Source organism: Pseudophryne corroboree, chromosome 2 (genome assembly GCF_028390025.1).
Source record: "Pseudophryne corroboree isolate aPseCor3 chromosome 2, aPseCor3.hap2, whole genome shotgun sequence".
NCBI classification, from domain to species: Eukaryota; Metazoa; Chordata; class Amphibia; order Anura; family Myobatrachidae; genus Pseudophryne; species Pseudophryne corroboree.
Genome location: NC_086445.1, coordinates 151772288 through 151789522, shown reverse-complemented (window position 1 = coordinate 151789522; position 17235 = coordinate 151772288). Strand labels below are relative to the sequence as shown.

Genomic DNA, 17235 nt, shown 5'->3' with positions numbered 1-17235 from the left:
GTAACACCCATTTCCTGTCAATCACATTACGATCGCCGGAGCGAAGAAAAAGCCGTGAGTAAAAATACTTTCTTCATAGTAAAGTTACTTGGCGCAGTCGCAGTGCGAACATTGCGCATGCGTACTAAGCGGATTTTCACTGCGATGCGATGAAAAATACCGAGCGAACAACTCGGAATGAGGGCCATGGTGTAGCAAATGTGGGGTGTACAGAGATTATCTGAAACGCCACTTCAGCAAATTTTAGGGACTATTATGGTCCAGATAGGAACAATAAATGAGTAGTGTATACACTGGACATAGGATGATTATAGGACCGTTTCTTCTTATAAAAAATGTGGTTGTTTCTCTAATCTGTCAACTGTGTACCTAGTTTTAGTCAAATGGTATGACAAACATAATGGCAACAATCATATTGCCGACATAACAATGTCGACAGTTATAATGCCATCATTGTTAAAATGTCGAAGGCGACGTAGTAACATTATCAGAATGCCGAAATTTGGAGGGAAGTTAGGGTTAGGGTTGGACTAGAGGGAGATTTAGGGTTAGAAATTAAGATTAGGTACAGGGGAGAAATATTTACCAGAATGCTGGAGGACCGGATGTCTGATCTGGAAGTGATGAGCACATGACCAACAGGACCGGGAAGATGTTGCTGGAGCCACTGCAGCCATCTGGAGCAAGCAAGTCGCCACTGGTCCAACAGGGACAATCTGTCAACATTCTAGCATGTCGACATTTCATCACTGTCTATATGATGACTGTGACTATATCATACCCCACCTCTTTAGACTGGTCGTGATGGGTACGGATGGGAAGTTATCAAGAGAAGTAATCTGTGAGGTTTGTTCTCAAGCACATTTCCTGAAGACTGGGCCCTATCATCTTTCCATGTGCGAATGATACAGCTTTATTCCTCTAAGTGACTAGTGTGCTTGGTGTGTCTATTTCTCTCACCATTGCCTTAAAGTTGTATGATACCAGCTGTTGAGTCTTTCTCGAGGTGAAGCTGTTTCCTAGTTGCCGATTACATTTCCACAAATCCTTTGATCTTATTGGCTAGACCTAATCACATCTAGACCCTCATCTATCGTTCTAGCTTTTTGCCTCCATCCTTGTGCCGGGAAATGAGGCTGGCTTCTCTGCCATAGTCTCTATATTATGAATGGAGCTCAATTTTCCACCTTGTTTTGCTGACAGATCCTGTTGTCTACTAATTAATGTTTTCAGGCTCAGGATAGTTTGCCATATAGACATGTTCTGGGGCTCTCCTTGTTTTCAGAAATGATTGCCTTCAGCTGCTGGTAAAGCCTTGCAGGATGCTGTAAAGCGTGTTCTTGAGAGCTGATGTAACTGCCAATAGGTGGGGCACCCGGCACCTGGTGATTCTCATGGTATTAGATTTGTACGGTAGTTGTTGGAATAAACTATATTAATTTGCTGTATCCAACTCAGTGATCCAACACTTGTCACTCCGTGTTTTATCCAGACCAAATAAATCCATCAATGTTTTTGTTCGGTTTCCAGGCATAAGACAGATTCACTCTTTCCTAACCATTCTAATCCATGTGAAGTGAATTTGCTGTTCAACATTCTGTAGCCTCCTGGATTACAATGTCCATGATTGTGAATTCTACTAGATGCAATTAAGAAATCCAGAAGCAAATTAAACTGGTTTATTGACAGTGCTAAAAAAGTGACAATGGAAATAGTAGAAAATGTTCTCTTGTAGTAGTCTATTTCGAACCTATACTTGGTTATTTATGTGCAGCCAAATCTTCAGAACTGCACTACTTCTTTATGTCCACCCACGTGTCCACCTTGTTGTTTGAAGGTGATCATTTACTTCTAAACATCCCCATAAAATCAAATTTAAATTTATTTTATTTTCAAGATTGGTGACTGACTGCAAATATAAGAAGTGTTAAATTAGTAAAAACACCCAATGAAAACCAGCCCGCTACCACGTGCCAACCATCCCCCATTCATTTCAACTCTTCTACATTATTATTTTCAAATACTGCTTAGATTAGCTATATGTATTGATTAAATCTGTCATGAGATTGTGGGAACACCGAGCTTCCCTTTATGGGTCAGTTTTGAGAGCATGAAGGGTTTTTTATTAATTAAATTGGTTGGAGCATGCCTAGAAATGAACATTGCTTCCCTTTGGATATCAGATCAGATCTCAGGGACCTCTTGGTTGACAGGTAATATATGGCCTTTTATGGGGAGAAAATCCATTCTACTCTTCTCACCAGCCAGTGTAAAATATTGCCCTACTGCACACACTGCGATCTTGTCCAAAATATAAATCTGTGCACGTTAACATTGTAGGCGTAGGACAACACAAATGAATATTAAGACTGTGGTTGTACATGTTTACCGTTCCTTTATGACCTTTACTCTATACACCTCACCCTTGAGCTGTCCTAACCTACTTTACTCACAACTATGAAAACTTTCTCAACTTCACTCTTGAGCAACTCTGTATTTACAGAAAAGTTGGATATGAGAAGTAACAGAAGATACCTAAGTCTGCTTGATCCACTCATATTAACAACCACATAACACTACATGGTCATTAATTTTAATAATAAATATTTACACTATAAATAGGAATGACATAATTAATCAGGAGACAATGTGACTTCATTATATGGTACTGTATGTTATTAAGAAGAAAAACTGTAATCACAGACTAATAAATCAAAAACATAATATGCTGAACACCTTAAAGCCGATGTGTCACATTCACCATTAACATAGTCTACACACAGACATCCTCCACCTCCCCAGTGTTTCTTAAAATAGGTACGACACGTCAGTAGGAGCTAAATGCCAGAAACCCTATTTGTTACTTGCAGACAGAGCCGACCTTAGGCATAGGCAAACTAGGCAAATGCCTAGGGCATTTGGTATGCTTAGGGGCACCAGCAGATTTTGTTGATTAAAATGATATGCGGCATGCCTATATTCTGTGTGTGACTGTGGCTGCATCTGCATACGAAATGCTACGTTGCGTGTATTCCTGGAAATCACTGTAATGTAGCAATTCGTATGCAGATACAGCCGCAGTCGCACACAGAATATAGGCATGCTGCCTATCATTTTAATCAGCAGAAGCTGCTTGTGCATCCTAGCCACATAGTAATGCAAATAAGATGCATTTTCATAAACAAAAGGCGCCCAACGTTAGCTGAGCTGCCAGCTGACTCATGCCAGGCATCTCCTGCAGAACTAGCAGCGGTGCTAGGGGCACCAGCCAAAATCTTGCCTAGGGCATCATATTGGTTAGGGCCAGCTCTGCTTTCAGATTTAGTTAAAAGAGTAAAACTTCACTATACTGTAGATGCATATCTATTATATTCAGATAAGTTTTGGCTACATTCCATGGTGACACATTGATTTCCTACTTGTCATAATTATAGGGCTGTATACAATATATGCAAATGATTCATTTTAAATGTTCTCGTTTTTCTATACATGTACTTCACAATGATGTAAATAGACTGTTTTATACTCATACTTGACTACTGTGCATAAAAATATCTAAAAATTTGCAATGAATAAGAATGTTTCATGCTGCATACAATATTTTTACATTAAAGGAAGAAGTCAATTAGCCACGATAACGCAGTAATTTTCTACGATCAGACTTTTCGAAGACATTGCCAAAACATTACCACGAAAAGCAGCTTATCACAGAATTACATGCTCATGTGAGTTGACCTACCCTATTGCAAATTTGCCAAAAGGGGATTCATGCGATAATTCTTGCAGTCAAAACTAGACAAAAGTGTATGAGAAAATCTGGAAATCTGCTTGTAACCCCCAAAAACGCAAACTAAGATAGGAAAACAGTATAGAAGTCTATTAGTGGTCATAATAAAAAAAATCTGGGGAACATAAATTGGGTCAAATGGCTGTTATATCCATTTTCCTAAAAAAAAATGGAAAATTAGAGAAAGCCAATGTTTTTCCACAAAATAAGTGTTCAAATTAAATAGGGGGTATATAAAAATGTATTAATGTATGTATTTGGGCCATTTTACATAAATAACTAAAAAAAAAGATTACTCCCACCAGCAAGCCTAAAACACTTGTCCCACTTAGCACCCCTATGTACCTGTCCCATACTTTCTATCAATTTGCCATTTTTGTCCCCAAAAATGACATGTCATTATTGGCTAATTAAAAATAATTTAACTTTTCTAAGTGCCTAATTAGTGATTCAGGGTGGTGTCTAAACCAAATCTGGACATTTTTACCTTAAAATAGGGATTTTCCCCAAGCTTATCACCAGCTCAGAGGCAGTAAAGTGAAATTTGAGATAAACCTATACTTAATTATTTCTGATATGTTTTTCACGGACAATTCAATAGGGAGTTATCGCTGTCTGCAATAAAATCTCAGATTGTACAGCGAAAACGGCTAATTGAATTTCCCCTCTATGTAAATTTATCCAATACTTTATTTTACTCCAGGGTTTCTTCATTTATTCCATTGTGAGAATTAAATCATTTTGCATTGGTATTGTACATTTTTAACTACTAAAGTATCAAATACTGAAAAGTGTATTTTAGAAGACCTCCCTACCTGCATGATTTAGTGGCAGAAAGTAGAACACATGGTGTAGCACAACCATATACAATAGTTATGTGCTGTTCTGTAATGATGTTCTTGTACTTCCATTTACTGTCTGTTTTATACTCATTACCTTCCCTTTTAGAATATTTATGTTTATTATTTTTATTTTCATGCATTACATATTCTTAATTATGGATAAAACATTACATTTAATAGAATATAGATCAATCCTATTTACCATCAAATAATAAAAGAACATATTTTGTACATTTACAAAGTCTGTGGAGTGCCGCCTTATTCTTACAGTGCAGGATTGATATTGCTGTATACCTCATGATCATATAGATATGAGTGCTACAGTATGTTGGCACTTAAAAAAAAAATAAAGAAAAAGAAGAATAATAATAATATTTGATGTATGTATAACAATGTAACCATTACTTGGTATAGATCATAGGTTCTCAAACTCGGTCCTCAGGACCCCACACAGTGCATGTATTGCAGGTAACCCAGCAGGTGCACAGGTGTATTAATTACTCACTGACACTTTTTAAAAGGTCCACAGGTGGAGCTAATTATTTCACTTGCGATTCTGTGAGGAGACCTGCAAAACATGCATCCAGGCTTTCTTGCATATTGCCACATACATTACATGGTGAATAAGGTATATTGGCTGTGCTTCTTGTTTCTTACTGTTACAGATACCCCGGAGTAGTGGGTATTACACTCGGATATGGAAGGGCTATGTAGGTTTGCAATTTGAACTTTATTTCAAATAACTTTAATTCAAAATAAACAATTGGAAAAGCTTTTCCTTTATCTGGACAGGCTTACATCTGCATGTTTGTATGGTAAATTGGAGAAACTGCTAATCCCTTTTGACTGAGTACAATCCTGATTCCCCACATCCAGGTGCTCATTAGAAAGTTGTTTTCAGACAACACAATTTGAATTGGAGAAAGCAGGCTCCATGTACGACCAGTGGTTAGGAGCAGACTTTAGTAAGCAGATCCTCACGGCAAACATAACTAATCTCACCCGGAGATATAGGACCTACAGTAGCTGACCTGGCAGTTGTTGCAGAGTATAGCACAAAAGCTTCTGCCAGTGCTCCATAACCCAGTCTCTCAGATACTGTGGGGAGCCCATGATAGGAGTGTAGAAAACAACTATATTACAATATGAGCTGCTGCTGAAGCTAATTAGACAGAACAAATCCTGACAGCTACAGGTACAGTAGATCAAATCTTATCTCCAAAACAAAGCATGTGCACTGCGCCAAGCTACGCTTTCTGCTGTACTATGAGCTGTGCACACCCCACTAATCAGTAGCTCAAAAATAAAAAGTCATCCGAGTATTAGCACCAATATAAATTCCTTCTGCCTATGCTGAAACACTCTATTTATATGAACATATGTCTTATACCCCACTAAGCTTTATTCTCTAATTGTAGCAATTCCACTCTGAAGAGACTGCCACAAATACAAAAGATCTGCTTTGGAAAATGTCAAGAGAGGTACACAAAAAACAGGAAACGTGGGGTGCCTATTATACTCAGCACCGAGAGCTTTCAAACAGCCTATTCTTTTTTTTTTTTTTTATATATATATATAAGCAGAAAGAACAAGCCTATTGAGAAGGGTATAATGAGTCTGAGACTTGAGAGATCAGCAGGAAATAAGCCAGTTTCCCAGGAACAGACAGGATGCTATGCTCTGGAACTCTCTGCCGTTCCCCTTGTTACTTTTTCTTCTTATGTATATACTTTACATAGCATAATAATAACACCCTCACCCCTCCATTCAACCCAAATAATGAACACTTTGCATTGCCTATTCCAGGAAAGCATACTGAAAGTTCCTCTCATCCCTGCCAAGTGGCACTGACTCATTCCCTGCTACTAGAGAGGAAGTGCACAGCACCCTCATAAGAGATTTGGGTAGCATGGAGTGCTGCTTGTAATCTGATTGTCAGAAGGGAATACACACTCCCCTTAAAAGCTTGTAATTGATTCACAGAGTCTACCAGTAAACCCATTAAGAGGATGGAGGCGATCAGACGATAGAATCACATCAAATAGCTTCCTGAAGGCATCAATTTCATCTGGCAAGTGTTTGTAAATAATTTACAAATCAGACTGAAAAGTAAAACCCCAAGAAATTCTTCTCAACCAACTAATGCCCGCGCCCTGATTTCTACTGACCCCTGCAATAACCCCTTTATCCATCTAATATCCAAAAATCTAAATAAAGCAGATTCAGAATTGTTTCCCCATCTGAGACTCCTCTAAAGACTTCCAATCTAAGAGATTTCATGTAGATGATCCACATTCTGCATTATGCAGGTGCAGGGGGAATTCACTTGTCTCAGAGGAGTTTTGGAGGCAATAGAAAATATTCATAAGTCACTAGACAGAAGAAAATGTATGAATGACTATCGTATACTAATAAACAGAATTCATATGCATGTATGTTAGATGATAGATAGATAGATAGATAGATAGATAGATAGATAGCGATAATGACAGGTGATAGATAGATAGATAGATAGATAGATAGATAGATAGATAGATAGATAGCAATAAAAGGTGATCATATACTTTGTTAAACAAATTAGAATTTCACGATTTCACGTCCAATAATATATACTATAATGTGTTTATGTTTTGTGGATATCACAGCTCATATATTGCACTTACAAACATACTCAGTATAGAGCTACTGCATAAGTGAGGGTGAAGATTAAACAATGACAACGAAGAGTAAAACAGGAATGATTAATTGTGCAGCGTGCTAAAAGCAAGCTGGATAAAAAGAGACGCTTACCTGTGGGTCACTGTCACTGTGCAAATGCCTTATTTTTCTGCAATTCTTCAGTACAGTGGCTGGATGAGAGCTTGAGACAAAAGAAGCATTGATCTGAGCTGGCTTTCTCCCTGCAACTAACAGCCCAGGATGAGCAGTGCTTGAGTGACAGGGAGGGTGGGTTATACAGTACCTAGCAGAATACATGGAGGAGGAGATCAGCTGCTGCTGCAGGGGTACAGAAAAGGACTGCTGCAGTATTTCTATAGCTGTCTGTATGGAGAGGATATGTTGGTACTTAATAGAGATTAGCGGGTTCGGTTCCCTGAGAACCGAACCCCCCCCCCCCCCCCCACGAACATCCCGTTCCGAGTCCAGATCCGAGTCCAGCTCAGGACTTCCCGCTAGACTCGGAAACCAGAACATGGCAAAATGTGATCGTCCCACTGTCGGATTCTCGCGTCGCCGCCATTTTCACTCTGGACTTGGAGAGTGAGGGAGAATGAACTCTGTCTCTCTCTGTGGGTGGTGGCGTTGGGGTTAGTGTGTGCTCTGTAGGGGTGCTGCTGCAGTCACTGCAGTGTACCTGTGCTGTGTTATGGGTGCTGTCCTGGCTGTCACTAGTGTTTCATGTGCTGTTATGGCCGGGTGCTGCAGCTGTGCATGGGTGTTGCTATCCTGGCTGTCACTGTGTTGCACAGGGTGCAGGGACAATGTCCTCCTCCTGTCTGCTGTAAAATCTAAGGGTGCTGCTAAATCTGCATGTTGTAAAAATTCAGGGAAGCAGTTGTTAAAAATTGAAAGCACACTGCTCCTGTATGCTGTAAAATATAGGGGTGCTGCTGGCCCTGTATGTTATAAAAATTCAGAGGTGCAGTTGTTAAAAATTAAAAGCACACTACTCCTGTATGCTGTAAAATATTGGGGTGCTGCTGTTCAAGTAAAATTACACTGGCCCTGAATGCCATAAAAATTCAAGGGTGCAGTTGTTAAAAATTGAAAGCACACTGCTCCTGTATGCTGTAAAATATAGGGGTGCTGCTGGCCCTGTATGTTGTCAAAATTCAGGAGTGCAGTTGTTAAAAATTAAAATCACACCGCTCCCATATGCTGTAAAATATAGGGGTGCTGCTGGCCCTGTATGTTGTAAAAATTCTGGGGTGCAGTTGTTAAAAATTAAAAGCACACTGATCCTGTATGCTGTTAAATTTAGGGGTGCTACTGGCCCTGTATGTTGTAAAAATTCAGGGGTGCAGTTGTTAAAAATTAAAAGCACACTGCTGTATGCTGTAAAATATAGGGATGTTGCTGTTCAAATAACATTACACTAGCCCTGTATGCTCTAAAAATTCAGGGGTGCAGTTGTTAAAGAGTAAAAGCACACTGCTGTATGCTGCAAAATATAGGGGTATTGCTGTTCAAATAACATTACACTGGCCCTGTATGCTATAAAAATTCAGGGGTGCAGTTGTTAAAAATTAAAAGCACACTATTGTATGCTGTAAAATATAGGGGTGTTGCTGTTCAAATAACATTACACAGTCCCTGTATGCTATAAAAATTCAGGGGTGCAGTGAAAATCAATGTACACTGGCCCTGTCTTATATGCTGTAATAATTCTAGGGTGCAGTGAAAATCAATGTACACTGGCCCTGTCTGTATGCTGTGATAATTTTAGGGTACAGTGAAAATCAATGTACACTGGCCCTGTCTGTATGCTGTAATAATTCTAGGGTGCAGTGAAAATCAATGTACACTGGCCCTTTCTTGTATGCTGTAAAATTACAGGGGTGTTGTGAAAATACAGGGGTGCTGGCACTGTCTGCGGTTGCTATGTCTAGGCCTGACCTTCACAACACTGTATGGGAAGAGGAGGTTCCTACCACCAGTTGCATGCCCCCTGCAAGTGCTGTGAGGAGTGCCGCCAGTCCAGTTGCTGATATTGAGATTGAGGATGTCACTGTAGAAGTACACCAGGATGAGGAGGATATGGGTAAAGCTGACACTTCGGAGGAAGTTGATGATGAGGATTCTGATGGTAATGTGGTTTGCTTGAATAAGGCACCAGTGTAGACAGCTGTCGGCCATGGGATGAAAAAGCCCATTGTCATGACTGAGCAAAATACCAAAAAATCCACCTCTTCGGTGTGGAATTATTTCTCCACAAATCCAGACAATAGGTGTCAAGCCATCTGTTGCATTTGTCAATCCATAATAAGTAGGGGTAAGGACATTAACCACCTAGGAACATCCTCCCTTATACATCACCTGCAGCGCATTCATCATAAGTCATTGTCAAGTTCAGAAACTTTGGGTAATAGCATAAGCAGTCCACTGACACCTAAATGATGTGTTTTGTTTGAATATTATTTCTCTGTGAGGATGAGGATGTGAACACTGAAGGGGGGATGAGGACAACATCTTGCCACTGTAGAGCCAGTTTGTGCAAGGAGAGGTTAATTGATTCTTTTTTGGTGGGGGCCCAAACAAACCAATCATTTCAGCCACAGTCATGTGGTAGACCCTGTCGCTGAAATTATTTGTTAAAGTGTGCATGTCCTGTTTATACAACATAAGGGTGGGTGGGAGGGCTCAAGGACAATTCCATCTTGCACGTCTTTTCTTTGCCACATCATTCCAGGAGTGCTGCCCTATATGGGGTGCTGCCCCTCTACCCTATCAGTCCAGGGGTGCTGCCTATGCTGTATAAGTCCAGGGGTGCTGCTGTACTTGATCCATTTGTGGCCAAAGTCAGAGTGACTCAGAAGAGACTGAATCATAATCCAGCACAACTGCTGGAGAGGTAAACATGATGTTTTCTGCCGGAGCATTACAGAGAGGTTCTTCTCAATTATTTCATGTTAGGGACTCACTCAAATGAATGGCTCCAATTAGTCAACCTTAATTTTGATTTATTATTGACGTTCCACATTTTGGGATTATTTATTTAGAAGATGCGCATTTGTTGTACAGGGATCTTCTTTTCCTAAGGCCTGCATAGGGTTATCGCAAGACCTCGCTGTGTTAGAGGAACAGAGTTTCAGTGATCTTGCATTGCATCAGCTTTCCATTGCACTGCAGCTCTAGATGGGCCAGGAGCTCCTGTGAGGCACAAACAGTTACTGAATAAGGCCCAGTATGGAGTCTCATGGTGGCTTACAGCCAGGAAGATGTCTGGTTTGCCAGGCTGTGGCATGCTGTGGGCACAGGGGTTAGTATTGCCTCCTCCCACAGTCCTACTTATAGTATGAAATGAGTTTGAACTGTAGAGTGGTAAGCTCCACTAGGGCAGGGGCTCAATAACAAAAAAATGTACTGCACAGTCCTGCTTAGTACTTAATATGAATAAAATAAACAAGACACACAGGTATGCTCACATGCGTGTAACTGGCACACACAGGTATGCTCACATGCGTGTAATTGGGAGCTGTGAAAAACATAAATAAGGCTTCTGCCCCAAAATATGTAAATAAAAATAAATAAAAAAAATGGGAAAAAAAGAAACCCACAAGATTTTCACAAAATAAGTCTCCAGACTCGGTGGAGGGGAAAATATTCAATCTTGATCCTGTGGTATGCACCAGTTTATTTGCATACCACAATTAAATATGAGATTATCTTAATCCCTGAAAATGGAGAATTAAGTTTTGGCCCCTAGTTTTTCAGTTTGTCAGGATAATGTGGTAATTAATAATTAAATAATTGCTTGGTTGACGTCCTTTCTGTTCCACACCAATATAGGAGTGGAGGTGAAAGCCTGTGTGTTGTTCCTGATTGCATATGCCTCTCTAATTTTTAATCACCTTCTTGACACTGTCCTCTTCCTCTTGCCTCTTCTCATAATGTGAAAAGTCAGCAAATATGGAGGTGGTATGTTTGTAGCTAGCTATGATTCGGAGAACTTGGCAAGCTTTTTCCAGGGGGACCACCTGTCGCTGAAATGATGGGTTTATTAAACTGTGCATGCCCTGTTTAAATAACATAAGGGTGGGTGGGCGGGCCCAAGACAATTCCATCTTGAACCTTTTGGTTTTTTTTGCATTATGTGCTCTTTGGGGCATAGTTTTTAAAACTGCCATCTTGTCTGTCACTGCAGTGCCACTCCTAGATCGGCCAGGTGATTGTGCCGCCCACTTGTGTCGCTTAGCTTAGTCATCCAGCAACCTCGGTGCACCTCTTTTTTTTTCTTTGCATGATATGCTCTTTGGGGCCTATTTTTTAAAACTGCCATCCTGTCTGCCACTGCAGTGCCATTCCTAAATGGGCAACGTGTTTGTGCCGCTCACTTGTGTCGCTTAGCTTAGTCATCCAGCGACCATTTGGCCTAAGAACAATATTGTGAGGAGTGAGGTGTTCAGAATAGACTGGAAATTAATGTTATTGAGGTTAATAATACCGTAGGATCAAAATTACCCCCAAATTCTGTGTTTTTAGCTGTTTTTATGTTTTTTTCAAAAATCATCCAAAACCAAAAACCAATCCACATGCAAAACATGAGCGGGGATCCAGATCCAAAACGAAAAAACAAAACAAAACACGAAAGCACCCGCCGCACATCTCTAGTACTTAATTAACTTTTCTGCAATGTATATCTGTATACTGCGTCAGGTAGACAGGCAACTTCCCTGCTGTATGGTAAAATGGTGACAGAAAGAGTCACAGATTGGAAGGAACATTCCTCGGTGTAAATGGAATGATGAAATTGTTGTTGGGCTTGAGAGTGTATTGTATGAAGTGTGTGAGTTATCATGTTTGAGGTGCGATTCTTCCTACAATTACACTTAGGATGAAAGTGCCCATGATGCAGATTCATACCTGCACACTATTATCATCTACATTGCCATTCGCAATCCTCACCTCTCAAAACTATCTGTTACAAACATTGTGACTGGTGGAGCATCTGCAGAAGCATTGGATAGAATTATTCAGGGTGCATATACACCTCCAGGTTTGTCCGACATTGTATCATCACGTTGCATACACTTTAGAACCTCCATATAACCAGATCAGCAGACACGGACAGTTTTCTTGCACTAAAACATAATTGTGGGTGCATACACACTCTTACAATATCTCACCAAGAGATTGTGTATCTTTAATGATCTGCAAGACGATTGTATAGGTGTGTACCCAGCATTCAGAAACTGAATCAGATCTTCTATGGCATATAAAATAAAAGCATACGTCACCAAAATTGTTCATTAAGCCTAATGATTGGTACCTAACCTTTGCCCTTTCAGCTTTGAATAACCATATAGTAATAGTGCCTGTGGCTCTAACAGCATGTAATTCAGACGGTGGTGATCACATATGCAGGTTCTGCATAGTATCTGTCACACCAGCAGTGGAACTGCGCTGTGTTCCCCATCACCCTACCCCCCCCCCCCGCCCCACACACACACACACACACACACACACACACACACACACACACACACACACACACACACACACACACACAAACACCTTCCAACACCACCACTACACACACAAAAAAAAAAATGTGGACCCAGGAGGATTGCAGACTTATTTCTCTTGCCTTTATTACACTATATGTGACACATGTCTCAGGGCCTCCCATCCTTTAATTGCAGCAGCATTGGGAGCTGGTGAAGAGAAGAGGACGGTGGAGTCTGACCAGTGTGCGGGTCTACTCGACACTGAACAGTAAGCGCCAGCAGCAGAGAGGGGAGGAGCTGCTGCAGACCCAGGGGGAGTTTTATCAAAGCTTAGAGATAAAGTACAAACCAATCTGCTCTTAACTCATTTTTAAAACACAGCCAGCAAAATGACAGGAGCTGACTGGTTGTTACTTTAGCTATCTCCATTTTATCACTCTCCAAACTTTGATAAATCTCCCCATATGGTGATGAGGACTATACAGCAGCCAGCCTATACAACAGGGCCAGATTAAGCCTTGGGGGTGCCTGGGGCACTTAAGACAGGGGTCCGGGGGAAGGGAGATGTATATTATACTGTGCATACCTCCCAACATGACCCTTTCCCAGAGGGTCAAAATGCTCTATACCTGGACTCCCCTCTTAATATATGATTGGTGTCACTAAACTATTTAATTGATAAGAAAGGTATTTCAAGTTCAACATAGGTGATTGCAATCATAAATTAAGAGGGAAGCCCAGATAGAGGGCATTTTGTCCCTCCTGGAATGGGTCATGTTGGGAGGTATGGATTATGTATATTAAATTCAAACCAATGATGTATATCACATTTAATGTTTTAAAATAATAGTTTACTAATGCCTGGGTACTGTTTATAGAACCACCTTATTAAAAGACAACTACTACATTTTCTTCTAGTGGAACAAAGACAACTTAAACAACCTTAAACTACACACAGAAAAATAAAATCTAGAATTTATTTTATCACATGCAAAAATAACAGGAGGCTCTGTACTGAAGTACTTACACCCTGGGACAGGACTCAGGAGGACTCTCTGTGTGTGTGTGTGTGTGTGTGTGTGTGTGTGTGTGTGTCTCTCTAGACCCTGGTTAGATAACAGTATACACAGAATTCAGACAGCCAGGCAGGGAGGAGGAGAAGCTAGGATCTCTGTGTCACATAAAGCTCTCTCACCCTCCTATCTCTCCTCCAGTCGGAAAGCTCCATGGATACAGATGGAGCCGCGCTAATCATGGCTCCGTCTGTGCCTGGGCGTGCCCATCGCCGCGCCTGGGGTGCACGTGCATCTGAGATGTGCACGCGCCCCATTCACCCATTCACTTTAATGGGAGTGTATCTGTGCACTCCCGTAGTGGGGCTAGGTGCCAGATCACCTATTCCCGCCGGGAGTGGATGCCTGTGATGGAGCTGCACTAGATGAGTGTGGCTCCATCTGTAGCTCATAAAACCTGAAACTCCTGTGTCTCTGCCTGCACTTCATACTGTCCTGCTGCATTCTGGCTGCCTGTTCTACTGCTGTATAAGAGGAAAAGCTAGTCATGTCATTGTGCTCTGGCCAGGGGGTGGGGCTGATGAGGGGGGGGGGCCCGGGGTACAGTATGCTCTGCATCCATCCCCTTAATCTGGCTATGCTATAAGGCAAGAGGTAATCAGGAATGAGGCATGTCTCTATGTATGAGTATGTTTAAGTGTTGACTATATATGTAGGTGTGTGACTGGATGCATGTGTATATTAGTGATGTGCACCGGACATTTTTCGGGTTTTGTGTTTTGGTTTTGGATTCGGTTCCGCGGCCGTGTTTTGGATTCGGACGCGTTTTGGCAAAACCTCACCAAATTTTTTTTGTCGGATTCGGGTGTGTTTTGGATTCGGGTGTTTTTTTTACAAAACACCTCACACCTCACAATATTATTTTTAGTCCTAAAATTTACACCGAGGTCGCTGGATGGCTAAGCTAAGCGACACAAGTGGCCGACACAAACACCTGGCCCATCTAGGAGTGGCACTGCAGTGTCAGGCAGGATGGCACTTCAAAAAAATTGTCCCCAAACAGCACATGATGCAAAGAAAAAAAGAGGCGCACCAAGGTCGCTGTGTGACTAATCTAAGCGACACAAGTGGCCGACACAAACACCTGGCCCATCTAGGAGTGGCACTGCAGTGTCAGACAGGATGGCACTTCAAAAAAATAGTCCCCAAACAGCACATGTTGCAAAGAAAAATGAAAGAAAAAAGAGGTGCAAGATGGAATTGTCCTTGGGCCCTCCCACCCACCCTTATGTTGTATAAACAGGACATGCACACTTTAACGAACCCATCATTTCAGCGACAGGCTCTGCCACACGACTGTGACTGAAATGACTGGTTGGTTTGGGCCCCCACCAAAAAAAGAAGCAATCAATCTCTCCTTGCACAAACTGGCTCTACAGAGGCAAGATGTCCACCTCATCATCATCCTCCGATTCCTCACCCCTTTCACTGTGTACATCCCCCTATCTCACAGATTATTAATTCGTCCCCACTGGAATCCACCATCTCAGGTCCCTGTGTACTTTCTGGAGACAATTGCTGGTGAATGTCTCCACGGAGGAATTGATTATAATTAATTTTGATGAACATCATCTTCTCCACATTTTCTGGAAGTAACCTCGTACGCCGATTGCTGACAAGGTGAGCGGCTGCACTAAACACTCTTTCGGAGTACACACTGGAGGGAGGGCAACTTAGGTAGAATAAAGCCAGTTTGTGCAAGGGCCTCCAAATTGCCTCTTTTTCCTGCCAGTATACGTACGGATTGTCTGACGTGCCTACTTGGATGCGGTCACTCATATAATCCTCCACCATTCTTTCAATGGTGAGAGAATCATATGAAGTGACAGTAGACGACATGTCAGTAATCGTTGGCAGGTCCTTCAGTCCGGACCAGATGTCAGCACTCGCTCCAGACTGCCCTGCATCACCGCCAGCGGGTGGGCTCGAAATTCTTAGCCTTTTTCTCGCACCCCCAGTTGCGGGAGAATGTGAAGGAGGAGATGTTGACGGGTCACGTTCCGCTTGACTTGACAATTTTCTCACCAGCAGGTCTTTGAACCTCTGCAGACTTGTGTCTGCCGGAAAGAGAGATACAACGTAGGTTTTAAATCTAGGATCGAGCACGGTGGCCAAAATGTAGTGCTCTGATTTCAACAGATTGACCACCCGTGAATCCTGGTTTAGCGAATTAAGGGCTGCATCCACAAGTCCCACATGCCTAGCGGAATCGCTCTGTTTTAGCTCCTCCTTCAATGTCTCCAGCTTCTTCTGCAAAAGCCTGATGAGGGGAATGACCTGACTCAGGCTGGCAGTGTCTGAACTGACTTCACGTGTGGCAAGTTCAAAGGGTTGCAGAACCTTGCACAACGTTGAAATCATTCTCCACTGCGCTTGAGTCAGGTGCATTCCCCCTCCTTTGCCTATATCGTGGGCAGATGTATAGGCTTGAATGGCCTTTTGCTGCTCCTCCATCCTCTGAAGCATATAGAGGGTTGAATTCCACCTCGTTACCACCTCTTGCTTCAGATGATGGCAGGGCAGGTTCAGGACTGTTTGGTGGTGCTCCAGTCTTCTGTACGCGGTGGCTGAATGCCGAAAGTGGCCCGCAATTCTTCGGGCCACCGACAGCATCTCTTGCACGCCTCTGTCGTTTTTTAAATAATTCTGCACCACCAAATTCAATGTATGTGCAAAACATGGGACGTGCTGGAATTTGCCCAGATGTAATGCACGCACAATATTGCTGGCGTTGTCCGATGTCACAAATCCCCAGGAGAGTCCAATTGGGGTAAGCCATTCTGCGATGATCTTCCTCAGTATCCGTAAGAGGTTGTCAGCTGTTTGCCTCTTCTGGAAAGCGGTAAAACAAAGCGTAGCCTGCCTAGGAACGAGTTGGCGTTTGCGAGATGCTGCTACTGGTGCCGCCGCTGCTGTTCTTGCTGCGGGAGGCAATACATCTACCCAGTGGGCTGTCACAGTCATATAGTCCTGAGTCTGCCCTGCTCCACTTGTCCACATGTCCGTGGTTAAGTGGACATTGGGTACAACTGCATTTTTTAGGACACTGGTGAGTCTTTTTCTGAGGTCTGTGTACATTTTCGGTATCACCTGCCTAGAGAAATGGAACCTAGATGGTATTTGGTACCGGGGACACAGTACCTCAATCAAGTCTCTAGTTGCCTCTGAATTAACGGTGGATACCGGAACCACGTTTCTCACCGCCCAGGCTGCCAAGGCCTAAGTTATCTGCTTTGCAGCAGGATGACTGCTGTGATATTTAATCTTCCTCGCAAAGGACTGTTGGACAGTCAATTGCTTACTGGAAGTAGTACAAGTGGTCTTCCGACTTCCCCTCTGGGATGACGATCGACTCCCAGCAGCTA

General features: G+C 42.1%; 1 protein-coding gene across 2 annotated transcripts in view; it reads right to left on the bottom strand.

The window, feature by feature from the left end:
- The window catches only part of SERTM1 (serine rich and transmembrane domain containing 1), a 107211-nt gene extending 99519 nt beyond the window's left edge, over positions 1–7692 (bottom strand). For both annotated transcript variants that reach the window (XM_063957041.1, XM_063957039.1), the window contains exon 1: positions 7420–7692. The gene's annotated coding sequence lies outside the window, so the exon portion shown is untranslated. The remainder of the gene's footprint in view (positions 1–7419) is intronic.
- Positions 7693–17235: the final 9543 nt, after the last annotated feature.